Consider the following 13668-nt stretch of genomic DNA (forward strand, 5'->3'; position numbering starts at 1 on the left):
TTATTTTCTCATTCTTGTTGCTCCAATGCCCCCTCTGTTACCGTCCCGGTTCCGCTGTAAATGTGCACTGATGCCTACTTCATTATAGGGCGATATTGGCACGCAAAATAAAGATCCATTGATTGAACTCACGAATTTCCAACTTTGAGCAGAGCGCTATGCAGCAGCAGCACCGCCAGGTGTGACCAACGCATCCCCAACAATTTCATCCTTTGCACAACACCGTGCGTGCATTACACAACGCCAATTGCATCATCCCCACAATCGACTCTCCTCTCTTTTTCTCAAGTGGATAAGAGCACATGATCCACGTCCAACGCATAACAAACCTACCTTTGTCAAGAAGCGTTGACTTGTTATCACAACCCAGCTTCGAAAATAAAAAATGGGCGTGGATTGTCGCACCTCCCATCCTGCTCAACCCTGCCATCCGCCCCATATTCAGGGAGGCACTGAAACTTTGGGAGATGGAGATAGCGACGATACTGATTATATTTTATCAGTCAATGACCAGTGCCCTGAACTGAGCAGTTGGACCCAGGGGAGATTCAGCAGCGTTTGAGATTAAATCCAAGGCTACGAAGAGCTGAGATCGATATGCCGTGCTAATAGAGTCTTGTTGTGTTAAAGACCACCATTGCCCTCGTGCAACATGTAAACTATAACAAATCATTTACAAGGGACGACACACACACTCACACTCCTGCCGTACCAACGTTATGTGACTAGAACTTTGTTCAGACGCCTTCCTGCTCAAACAAGCAACGAGGCAGCCACTCACTTCTGTTGGCAGCCCTGAAATATCTTAGGAAATTCCATGTTCCCATGGTGGGGGCCGGTTTCTCCATAAGATGCCACTTGAACGGTAACCATCATGCCAACTGCGGTCATCCTCGCAGCGGATTTTGGCTGGCCATCGAACAAAGACGGTCACTGCATCGCGCGGCGCTTTCAGACGCGCTTCTGTGGCCGTCTGGAACGCTCTTCCTTCCGATATTAGGAAGCCACTAGAGCTATGCACTTTTAAATGTAGGTTGAAAACTACTTTCTTTAGAACTGCTTTTTGTGTTTAGTTTTGTTGCCCTTCCCCTACACCTCCGATAATTATACAAAGCCATCATCTTCCCCTACTAGCAGACCAATAACCCAGGCCACTCTTGCAACTGAGACTATCCCTGAGGTCTCACCTGGTTAAATAAAAGCTTGCAAAATTACTATATATTTAAATGTGAGACGTGAGATAACGTTGTTGCCCCTGCCTGGGGAATCTCCCTACAGTCCACATGGATCACACTTTATCACGAGGAAATATTTGTCAACACAAAATCATACGAACCCTTCATCTGCAAATAACAAGCGACATTACAATGCACCGTCCTTGTACCCGCTTTACAGTTTGATAGTGAACACAAAAGTGCCCAAATCTTAGAATAACGCAAGTACCCTGCTTTGGTCCGAAGAACAGCCTTGGGTAGATTATTTTCAGGTGATGCACTTTCATATAGAGCTTGGCTGCCCTCGTAAATTTCAGGACAAAGAGGGCACCTCAAGTCCCGCTAAGTCTGAAGCCCAGACGTGTCCAGAATTGCCGCCTCGACCGAGGCACGCCGTGTGGCCCGGGCACAACAGAACAAAACCACGCTCGTGGGGCCGTGCACAAAACATGTCTTTGTGAGCGTCCAAAGCCTACCTGGCACGAGCAAGGCACATCCTATTCCCTGGTTTAATGGCCAACCTCGTCATCACGAGCCACGATCTGTACACACCTCCTGGACGAAGGTAGCGCCTTCCATCGCGAGCGTCCCATTCATCAACCCCAACTAGCTGCCGCACATGAGCTGATTTCATCACTCCATCTCCGCGGTCGTCATTCTGTTGGGCGTGTTCCGTCCTTTAGCTGCCACTCCCATCATTCGTCTGACCACCGGTCGTCATCCCTTCTCGAGACGTGTCTTGTCAAAGCCCACTTACTTTTCACAATTTATTGTTCAGAATGAACGTAATTGCTGCAAAAAAAATTGACGGCAATCCTTAATGTTTCACTTTGACAGACTTTCTTGGTAATAGTAATCTACAGTGAAGCTAACGTCTTTCAACATTGAAAGTGCTCATGAGATCAATGCATTTGTCACTCATTCGTGGGTATTTGACATGTGGTAGCATGTGCAAACTTTGATTCAATTAGCTTGCTGCTCTGCCAACTCCTAGCCACCTCAAAAAAACTGCGGTTGTTACGAGTTTAAAAAATGCACACGATCGTCACCTCCAGACTGCTGCATCACAGACGTGCGCTACCTCGGTATATGTGCACCCAAATTATAAATCAGTCCAGGAACTATTTTACACTCATGAAGTGTAATTAATATTTTGTGTCAATGTTCCTAGAAGCACACGAGTGCCGTGAGAAATTCCATGCATTAGCGTTTCCCTGATGGCCACAGCCACCGTGAAAGCCTTCACACTCAGCTATGGTGCGTGGACTACCTGAAACAATTGTGCTGTGAAATGCGACCCCATGCTTTTAGACGTAAGCTGCAGACAATATGCTTTTCTGAGAAAGGCTGTGTATCTGTGCGTATAATTAACTTCTTTTACAGCGTACGTAACCAACCGTGCTAATCGGAGGTGCGGGGGAAGGACAAAAAACTAAACACAAAAATCAGTTCTAAAGACGCGAGTTTTCAATCTAGATTTAAAAGTGCTCAGCTCCAGTGGATTCCTAATATCGGAAGGAAGAGCGTTCCAGAGGGCCGCAGAAGTGCCTCTGAAAGTGCATGATGCGGTGACCGTCTTTGTTCGATGGCTAGCCACAAGCCGCTGCTAGGATGACCGCTGTTCACGTGCTGGTTCCTGCTCCTTGACGAGATCAGCAAAGTGTTGTGGTTCATTCACGGCAAATGTACAGTGGGGAGAAAACCCAAATCCTCCCAAAAAATTTGGGGATAATAATAGGCTGCACCAATGAATTTTAGCTGCAAAATGCAGTTCCCGTGCAATCTCCAGTCGGTTTAGAAAAAAAATCGGAGCAAGACCCGCCAACGCCACCAGATAAAACTCTACTCCACTGTAGTTGGTCCATCTCAGCCAAGCAGACACAACTCCCCTCCCCCCCACTCTGTCCCCAACTCCACCCCACCACTTTGTGTTGATGCGGTACCGGTCTGGGCCCGGTGCAGACGAGTCTGCGGTGGCCGGATCACACGCAGAGGCTGAAGGTGCCAAGCCGAGTCTTATCGTGCTGCGGCAGGACCTGGACGTGGCTCGGCACAGAACCGAGCACTCAGACGAGAGAGCACCACCTGAGCTAAAGCCCCGAGAGCGCCAGACTGGCGCGGCCCGCCTGATCCTAACAAAGCAGGGGCAGCCCTGTAGACCCATTGTGCTCGCAGGTTTACTCGAGAAAGATCAACACCGCTAAGTGCATCGGACTGCGCCATCACATTGGGCACGCGACATCTGCACGTGCAATCGTACGCGCGGCAAGCGATGTCGGCGGGCATTTGTTACAGCCAGCATAGCGCCCAGTGGGGGCGGCGTGGGGCGATAACAACGCGTCCGTCCGTCCGTCTCTCCCAGTGCCGATGCTGAGACTGATAACGACAGTGGCAAGCGCAAGAACGCTGCATCGAGACGACCTGAGTTAGGAGTTAGGTGTCAGGCCCGGCGAGATGCGGCGTGCGCATGTACATACCCGTGCGCGCGCGTGCGCAACGCGAGAGTGTGCACGAGCATCTCGTGCTTGCCTGCTCCAGGATGAGCTGCGCCGCGTGTTCATTGGACGCTGCCATCCGAGAAGTCTCCCAGATCCGCAAACTCAGCGGAAGCCTCACTTACCTTCCAACGCAGCGACCGCTTGGCTTAGGGACTTTGCATTCGCTAAATTAAAAAAACAATTTAACGAAAAAAATAGATGCTGCGTTCCGCGTGCAAACGCAGCGCGCCTAAGTGTGTTGTTGTGTTTTTCGGTTTTTATACTTTACCTTGCGGCGGCAAAAAAAAACCTACTCCTCCCTTACCAAGACCTTGGCATTATAACAAGTCGACCGCTCATAAATGTGGGGGGGAAAAGCCCACACGCGGCCCTTTGAAATACTGTACTTCATTTCACGTGTATAGCTGCACTTTACATGCGCACAAATCATGGCAGGTATTTATTTTCCAAAGCGGGACACTTAAATTTACTTTGCCATCACGGTCTGCTGCAGTGGGAGGGAGGCGGACGGGGTGAGTTCGTGAAAGCGTCTAGACTTCCTCCACAATTACTCACCCACAGCGATTCAAGCAACAACAGCAATTCCGAGCGTCTGAACTGGGTCCCAGTCATGGAAGCGTCGGTGGCAGGGGGCAATTTGTCACCTGACTTTGCAAAAGGTCCACCGCACCTCGTGGGTAATTGTGGCCGGAGTCAGTCTAAGCCATGGCAGGAACAGCAGCAACCGACACTCATCACCTAACTGCGTGGATTTCATCGGCGGCGTTCATTGGTCCCATTTTAACCAATGATAATGTCGGGGCAGAGTGCTGCTTGTGCACTCACAAAGATAACGATCTTCCCTTTTAGCCTGGGTAGACTACTGGGGCTAGGGGCTATTGCGCCTATTGAGGCCAGCATGGCGCACGAGGAAGGGAGGGAGGGAGGGGTACATGTGGTCAGCACCGAACCCAGCTGTCTTTGTCTCGCCAGCATTGATGTTGACCACATCACACCAGGTACTGAGTAAGGAAAATCCAGGCCAGATTGAGATATTTATTTGTTGAAGTGTGCAAGGCTGAGGAATAGTACCTGGGGATCCCTTGGATCTTGGTGTGAGGCTTTAACCACCACCGTTCCATGGCCAGGCACGCACACATGCCATCAAGTGCACTTACTCACACAGACACGCGTTTGTTTTGGCTTCATAAATAAATACAAATAAACTCTCTGGCTGAGCAGCGAATGTAAGTGCAATCAAAAGCGGGGGAAAAAAATGTGAAAACATTGCGGCAATCTTGATAACCATCCGTGGAATAAATGAGAGGTTCGTTCAAAAGTAATGGACGCAGTGGCAAAAAAGCATCCGGCATCTCACCATCGCCTTCCAATGCATTTCTCCTACAAAAGAAACACGGTTTTGAGGAAACTTAACGAAATTATTTTTATTTGACCAGGTAAGACCCACTGAGATATGTAGCTCTATTTCAGAAGCGACCTGCCCACAAAATATATCTCAACGAAGTGGCTCATCGGGTGGAAATTTATAGCAGCCAAATACTTAAAATGCGTGTTGATTCTAAATGTGGAGGGAACCTCCAGAGGACCCGGTAAAAAAGCCACGCGACCACGGGCAGAACATGCAAACTTAAAATATACATGCATCAGGGTCGGGATTGAACCCACGACCTCCTGCAGGTAGTTAACATCTCACCACCGTGGATGCTGTACCCACGTTATCCTGCAACCGCAAGCAAATCTGCCAATCTACTCACTGCCACTTCACCCATTCCACCGGAGGCTGGAGAGAACCGAGGGTTGTGGGAAATAAATGGCCCACGTCTTCTTGGTTCTTTCGGTAAAGTCACGTAGAAGGGAAGTAATAAAATAATAAAAATAAAACATAATTTTATTATGTTATATAAAACATAATTTTATTATGTTTTATTTTTTTATTATTTTATTACTTCCCTTCTACGTGACTTTACCGAAAGAACCAAGAAGATGAATCCCTGCAGTCACGAAAGCTTTAAATGTTTTATTTTTATTATTTTATTACTTCCCTTCTACGTGACTTTACCGAAAGAACCAATAAGATGAATCCCTGCAGTCACGAAAGCTTTAAATGTTTTATTTTTATTATTTTATTACTTCCCTTCTACGTGACTTTACCGAAAGAACCAAGAAGATGAATCCCTGCAGTCACGAAAGCTTTAAATGTTTTATTTTTATTATTTTATTACTTCCCTTCTACGTGACTTTACCGAAAGAACCAAGAAGATGAATCCCTGCAGTCACGAAAGCTTTAAATGTTTTATTTTTATTATTTTATTACTTCCCTTCTACGTGACTTTACCGAAAGAACCAAGAAGATGAATCCCTGCAGTCACGAAAGCTTTAAATCGAAATTTAAATAGCCCACGGTTTCACCTTGAACCAGGAATTGAACTCAGTTCCCCCGAACGTTTGCCTCCACGCAATGGTGAGGTCACAGACGTAGAGAGATGCCAATTATACAAGTCCCTGGCACAACTAACAAAAGGGGCAAGCATCCGGTTTCTTTCTTTTAGCCAAGTGCTTTTTAAATGTTATAGGCATGAATGTAAAAAATAAACTAAAAGTAGACAACCAAAAATGGCACCGATAAAGAGGGGCGTTACACCAGCAGTGGGCAGAGAATGGCATAAATTAACCATTGGCATCGGAACGTGAAACTTTTGATAACGGGAGTTTTTTTTTCAGATTAAAACCTTAGACTTTGTGTAATTGGTTGCATCACTCGTGAAATGTGACATTAAGAAAGACTAAACTGGTACTGTAATTATTGAAAAGGATAAAAGCATCCCACGTATCACTAATTTATGATTGCACGTAAGAACATAAATGTCAGAAACTTAAGAATTTGAATGTGTTTAGCTTACGCTGCAGGGTTGAGCTTTCATTAGAATGTTGACCTTTCAATCACAAATTTAAGAGTTTTATCACAGTTGGAGTCCAACTTCAGACCATCATCCTTCTGGGGGGTCCATAAATTATTATATCACTTTGTGTTGTCAATATAAATGTGGAAGTTCCACCACGGACCCAAGGCAGCCAACGGAGATTGTTTTTTTAAAATGCCCCACAATCCATTGAGCAGAGAAATCCTTCAGTTATTGAGTTTTAAATGATATGTGATACACATAGCCCATCACAGTTATTTATTTTATTTGTTGTTTACCAGAAGGATGTTGACTTTCATATTATTTTGGTCTTTCGGTAAAGTCACGTAGGTAGGTTCACAGAAAAAACAACAACAACAACAAAAACCGTTGTACCTATCTACTGACTTTACCGAAAGACCCAGAGAATATGAATCGAATGAATTCCTGCGAGTCACGAAAGCTTTAAGTCAAGATGTGATGTTGACTTTATTTATAGCCTGCAGTTTTAAGGTGGCAGTGTTTATTTAATGCGCTGTCTCTATTGGGTCCCGATTGCCTCCTGCAGGGAGTGACGTCAATGATGTCATAGCCCCCCCCCCGCCCCCCCCTGGACGGTTTATGGTAAATGCTGAGGTGGCGAGTTCCGATGACGGGGCATTGTTAGTCAGTGTCTGCAATAGCGGGAGTTGTGTAACACGAGAGAGGCAGGCGGTGATTTCAACAATGGCTCAATATTCTGTTTTCTTTGCCTTTGCAAGTGTCGAGGCTATTCGTTTTGGAGATGTTTTAGGCTGGGGAGGAAGAGGCAGGGAAGGTGGCAAGGGAGGGGGGGTGGCAGTGGAGGTGGGGTTATATGGTAATGGATATGTTAGATCTAATCAGCAACAAAGGCTTAACAGAAAAACTCACTTTTAATTAAAGAAAGGGACCCATTTTGTATCTAATTATACAGCGAGACAAATAATGGTCCGTTTGAAATGCGGACACCACAAAAGGACAAGAAGCGATGGTTTTCTGTGACGGCCAACTTTTGCAGCAGCAGCGGCAGCAGCGGCAGCAGCCCGGTTTCCCAACAGAAAGCAACGTGCTCAGCTGCAAGAATTGTCCATGATTGGCATTCCCTGTAGAATTCTCCAAAGTCAATTCCAAACATGTTTTGCGTGTCGCGCCCCCTCCCCCCCTCGCTCCAATGTCAAAAGTCCACGAAGGCGTGATATTAAACACACCTCGACTTTGATAATTGCCCCGTCATCCATCCAATCACGCCACGCAAAAGTCACACCGGGGGAAAAAACCATCCGCTCCTTTTCGGAGATCGCCCAGACGATTTGGAGATGGCCCAGACAAACCAAAGTGGTCAATTATGCTCTGAACATCGTGTCTAAACGCGCTAACTCTCACAACGCCCACCACCACTTGAGGAAGTCTCTCGCACAAGCAAAAACAAATCAATAATTTCTCGACCAACGAGTGCATTTCTAACGTGAAGATGAAAACATAGTGACAGAGGGATCGAAACCATTACGCGACGTTCCTCAACGGTGACAGCGTGCAATGTATCAATCGAGGGGCCGCAGGCACACTGCCCACGAGAGAAAGTGTGCTTCTATAAGTCACAACACACTCTTGGCGTTGTAAACCAAACTCCATGGCGGCCAAAACATTCCATCTTGCCCTATGAGTAAGCGCTTTGTCGGTGTGCAGTATGGCAAAACAACACCACTTGCCTATTATCCAAGGCGACTGCATGAGGAAAACCCTCTCTTATACACACGCAGACATATACACACACAGCAGAAAAAGCCAGAACCTTTCCATCTCTCCAAACAGGCACGAGAAGGATCTAAATACACAAAAGGGGCCAATTTGAGGCTTTGTTTTGTCTGCTGGGACCACAAATAAACAATGGATGGCACTGAGAGTCTATTAGGCCTATGTCTGTTAGGCCTATGTCTGTTAGGCCTATGTCTGCCACACCGTGAAGCACAAAGGCGGCCGTGAGCCGGGGGGGGGGGGGGGAGGCAAACAGAGGAGGCTCCACAAACACGCCTCTGCCATAAAGGACCCTTTCTTCGTGGGGAATCTTTGCTAAAAATTGTAGATCGGACTCAAGATCTCGGAGCCTGATCGCCTCCTGTAAAAACAGTGAGATTGAATGGGATGAATGGAAGAGAGAGAAGAGAATCGGTAAAACCAAAGAAAATGTTTATTCGGTGTAACTTCCCTCAGCCCTTTCACCCGCATTGAGTTAGTGTGTGGCCCACGGTATACATTAATTCGGGGATTTGTTAACCCAGGAAATGCGCTAACACGAGGAGCACTTACAAAGCTAGCGTGTAAACTGCTGCCCTGGCTAGGCGAGATGGTGGTAGACACTCAAGGTGTGCCCTGTTTAGTTGTCGTTCGTAGAGAACAGATAGATAGAGCGCATGTCCCTCATTTACACAAATCTCTCACACACACACTGCAGTGTTTACCCCACGCGCAATAGCGTGTATCTCATCTGAGCTGATGTAAAAAGTGTACATGATACGCACTGCCCATCATCGGCCAATGTCTATCCACTGCTGGATGAAGGCCTCTCTATACAATTGCCATCCCTCGCATTGCTGCGGACGCCATAACCCATGTCACCCTTTGCAGATTAAGTTATCGCATTGTTCCATGTCATCCGCGGCCATCCGCTCAGGCGTGTGTCTGGCCTTGGGCAGCCATTCTATCGCCAGTCTCATCCATCGGAGACACAGCAGAGCCTCACCATTCTGGCGAATATAAGAACGGGAGACACAGCAGAGCCTCACCATTCTGGCGAATATAAGAACGGGAGACAGAGCAGAGCCTCACCATTCTGGCGAATTGCCCGATGATGCTGGATGCAATTACCAGCGAAACGTCGTACTCAAATTGTAAATTGTTGTGGTTTCATGCTTCAACACACCGGTGGGCTAAAGCAGTGAACTATTTTTCTTTTGTCAACGTGACACTTTTTTACTGATTGGCCGTGTCGGGTGGTGGAGGGTTACGACACATTTATAAATAACGCGATCTAAACCCAAAAACGTTGATTATGTTATATCTCTGTTGATGGGTTCTGCCCAAGACCAATTCATGTGCCTCTGATTTAAGAAAAGGCTTTACCCTTTCTGGCAATAAAACAGGTGTTAAGGTGAAGGAAAGTTTTAGTGTTCGGTGTGAGGTGTTACGATGTTAAAACAGATGTCGAAACATCTTAACACAGCTGTTTTATTGCCAGCAAGGGTAAAACCTATATTCTTATATTTAAATATACTGGCAAGGGAGATCCCATGGTGCCTCTGATTTGTTTGTTCGCTGATCCGAGTGAGCCTTTTCCGAGCTTTCAACTGGCGCACCTTACCCACTATGAGGTGTGGATCAGAAGCATGGGCACTGACAAAAACAATGGAACAAAAGTGGATTTTTTAAAAAAAATCACGCAAAAGGGCCCGCACAGAAAGCACTTTAAAACAATAATTATCCAAATTGTATTGAATCTTATATTTTGTTAAACCCTCTTACAACCTGTGCATTATTATAAAATCCTTCTTTGGTGAACTTCGACAATAATTAACAGGTACATTAAAAACTGGTTTTCAACTGTCTGAGAAGGAAGAATGACGTTTCAGCTGCCCAGTCTTATTCAGGACATGGTTTACAAAGGCGTTATGCAATAGAATAGACACAAAACTACAGGCTTCCACACTCACAGTTGCAGCCGTAGAAATGGGCTTTCTCACAGAGCTGCTATGGAAACATCACACGCGGCGTCCTTCCTTTGGGGACTCAATGCCAAATCAGCTGTGGAATCAGGAAGCTCTTGCTTTTGTGAGAATGGAGGAGCACACAGACACACACTTTGCAGGAAGGGAATTGGGGAACCAGGAAGGCTGCAGTGACAAATATTTTGATAAGTCACGAGGGTGGGAATACACCCTCGTGACTTATTCCCCGCTGTGGTAGCTATGCACCCCTGTAATCCAGCACGTTTGGCTACGTACGGTGTGAAAGAAGTTCAACGTACATACATGGTTGGTGGATCGCACAAATGTTGTTAAGCTCCCTTTCCGTCGGTGTCGAGGTGCCATATCCTGGCTTGCCAGGAGAAGCCGGTAAATCAAAGTGCGGACTAATAAAATCCCTCCTCTGCGGGACGGAGTGTTGGCCCCTCGCACGCGCGGGTTTTCTCCGAGTGCTCCGGTTTCCTCCCAGGTGTAAACACACTCAGGGGCTGAAAACATCTGCATATAGAGAAGACTGCGGATCTTGGGCAAGTTTTGGTAGCGCTGGCTCTCACCGCCTTGCTGCCTTCCCGCGTGTCTGTGGTTCTTCAGAAATTGTGAGAATGCATGACGCTGTATAAAACGAAACATCTTCATGATTAGACGCCAACAAAAACGCTGCTCGCTCTGCTTTGGTGATCGAGGCTCGTCGAGGCTTCGCGCGAGATCTATTGGGACCGTGCTCGTGTGCCCATCGCGTACAGTGGTGACGCGCAAGTGAGAAAGGAACACGCTGTTCCACCTGAGGGCACAGGTTCAAGTTACAGGCGTTTAACGCTCATGTGTGGAGGAGTTAGTTCGTTTGGTCATAAAAATAATAACAATAAAACAATCAAAGCGTCCACTTGTTCAAACGACTGATGGGAGTCACTCTTCTCCATTGGTGATCCTGAGCCAGTGGTAGAAATGCCACAATCATATGGGTTGGGAATAGGTCTCTCTTCATAGGACAGGTACTATTGACTTCCCGTGAAAGGATACTCATTTTGTAGACCACGGAGGGATGATGAGCCGAGTTGACCCCTGACTAGGCTTTGAAAACGCAACGTTCGAATTGTCCACCAGATGTTCTGCTACAGCGTGACCCAGCAGAGAAAATAAATATTACGATTATTGGGCGTGTAACTGTAGATCAATTCATCGATGATTGTAAACTCGAATTTTGCCCTTGTGCTACGTGCATTGCATTTTGGGTAAGTGTGAAAATCGGTGACAGTATTTACAGACACTGGAAATAATTCACGAATTATATGGTGTAGTGTAATGTTATATGGCACAGGAGTAATGCAAAGGAAACGAAACTATACAAGCGAGACAGAAGGCAACACAAAAGGAGCTTGCAACATCTTCTTGGTTCTTTCGGTAAAGTCACGTAGAATGTAAATAATAAAATAATAAAAATAAAACATAATAAAATAATTCTCACGACGTTTCGGCCACAACGCAAGCAGCCGTCCTCAGGTGGAGAACAGGTCTGTCGGAAAGACAGCGTCTGAAGACTCTGTTCTCCACCTGAGGACGGCTGCTTGCGTTGTGGTCGAAACGTCGTGAGAATTATTTTATTATGTTTTATTTTTATTATTTTATTATTTCCATTCTACGTGACTTTACCGAAAGAACCGAGAAGATGAATCCCTGCAGTCACGAAAGCTTTAAATCAAAATTTGAGCTTGCAACATGTTTGATTTCAAACAATAGTTGAGTCTTAATTCGAATCGAGACATTTAATCGCGACATTAAATCGCTGGAGGCAGGGCGGTGAATTGTTCCAGGTGTACTATTTATAAACTCTATTCCATAAAAATACGAGATATCAGCCGTGGTAGTGTTTATCAATTACTTCTCACCACTCCCTTTCCTGTGCATTGTTGAAAGAGTGAGTAGCTCTGCTGTGGCACCACCGTACTGCATCGAAATCTAAAATTTCCAGGGGTCTCTTTGTTTTTAGCCAAGATTTTTCCCAGCCGGGTGGCAGATCTCTCGTTTTGTCAAGAAAGATATTCCCAAAGATATCTTAATCTCCGCTCCATAAACACATCCGATATTTTGCTTGATGACTAAAAACAACATCGGATAAAGCCACCTGTTCACCACGCCCGTGAGTCATGCCCTGTGCGTGTGAAGGACTAACAATCTTCAGCCAATCCTCCTGTTGCCAACGAGACGGGGAAAACCCAGGGCATTGCTCCGTAGAACCCGTTTGCCCCCCTCTTCCCAGAAACGTACGCGGACAAAGTCCAAGTCTTTCCAGCAAGGCAGCAACCATATACGTGCGTCGTCACAGGGGATAAACTACCAACAGGTGCACCACAGCAGCACATTTTCTTCACACTTGAGGGCATCTTGCAGGCCCCAGCATGAGATCTCACCTTTAGCCAGTGCTGGGTCTGAGCGAAAGTGTCACAAAACTTTTGAAACATGCCGTTCCATATTCACACATATGAGTTATATGAAAGACCCAGAGAGTATTGGTTATATGTTTTTGGAGTAAGTTGGACTTATTGGCATTCCAGACTTATGTGAAGCAGAAGTAACTGTTTCAATACGTAATACAGTGATCCCTCGTTTATCGCGGTTAATGGGGACCGGAACCCCTCGCGACAGGTGAAAATCCGCGAAGTAGGATTGGCCCCCTAGGAATTTCCGTATATGTGTGTGTGTACCAGAATGTTTAAAATATGTATATTTATACTATATATATATTACTTAAATCTATTTAATTATAAAACCTTAATATTATACATTCACTCTCTCTCTCTCATACGATACGTATTATGGTGTTCTACACTCACCAATGACAGTAGTATCTTGAGACTTGACTCCAGTAATGACGACGACGACGATGACAATGATGATGACAATGACGACGATGACAGACCTGTGCAGTTCGATGAATGTGATGATGAATGATGATGATGATGATGGTGTTACTGCACAGGTATAATAATGAGCCCTTTAAATCAGTTCGAAAAATCCGCGATGCACTGAGGCCGCGAAACTTGAACCGCGAAGTGGCGAGGGATCACTGTGTGCCAGTTTTGTCCTTCTGCGGGTCATCAGCAGAGCCAGGCTTGTTAAACAAACACTGCTAGTTTACCAGATGTTATTGGCAAGTGACCTCTACACCACAGAGGCACAGACCGAAAGCGAACAAATTGATGTCGCATAAAACCTCACTGAGCACTGTAATAGAGCATTACGGGTAGCAATTTAAATAGATCACCTTCCTATATCTCCACAAAAAATGTAATTTACT

Source organism: Lethenteron reissneri, unplaced genomic scaffold (assembly GCF_015708825.2).
Source record: "Lethenteron reissneri isolate LAM-NWPU_2019-01 unplaced genomic scaffold, ASM1570882v1 scaffold_1630, whole genome shotgun sequence".
Classification (NCBI taxonomy): Eukaryota; Metazoa; Chordata; class Hyperoartia; order Petromyzontiformes; family Petromyzontidae; genus Lethenteron; species Lethenteron reissneri.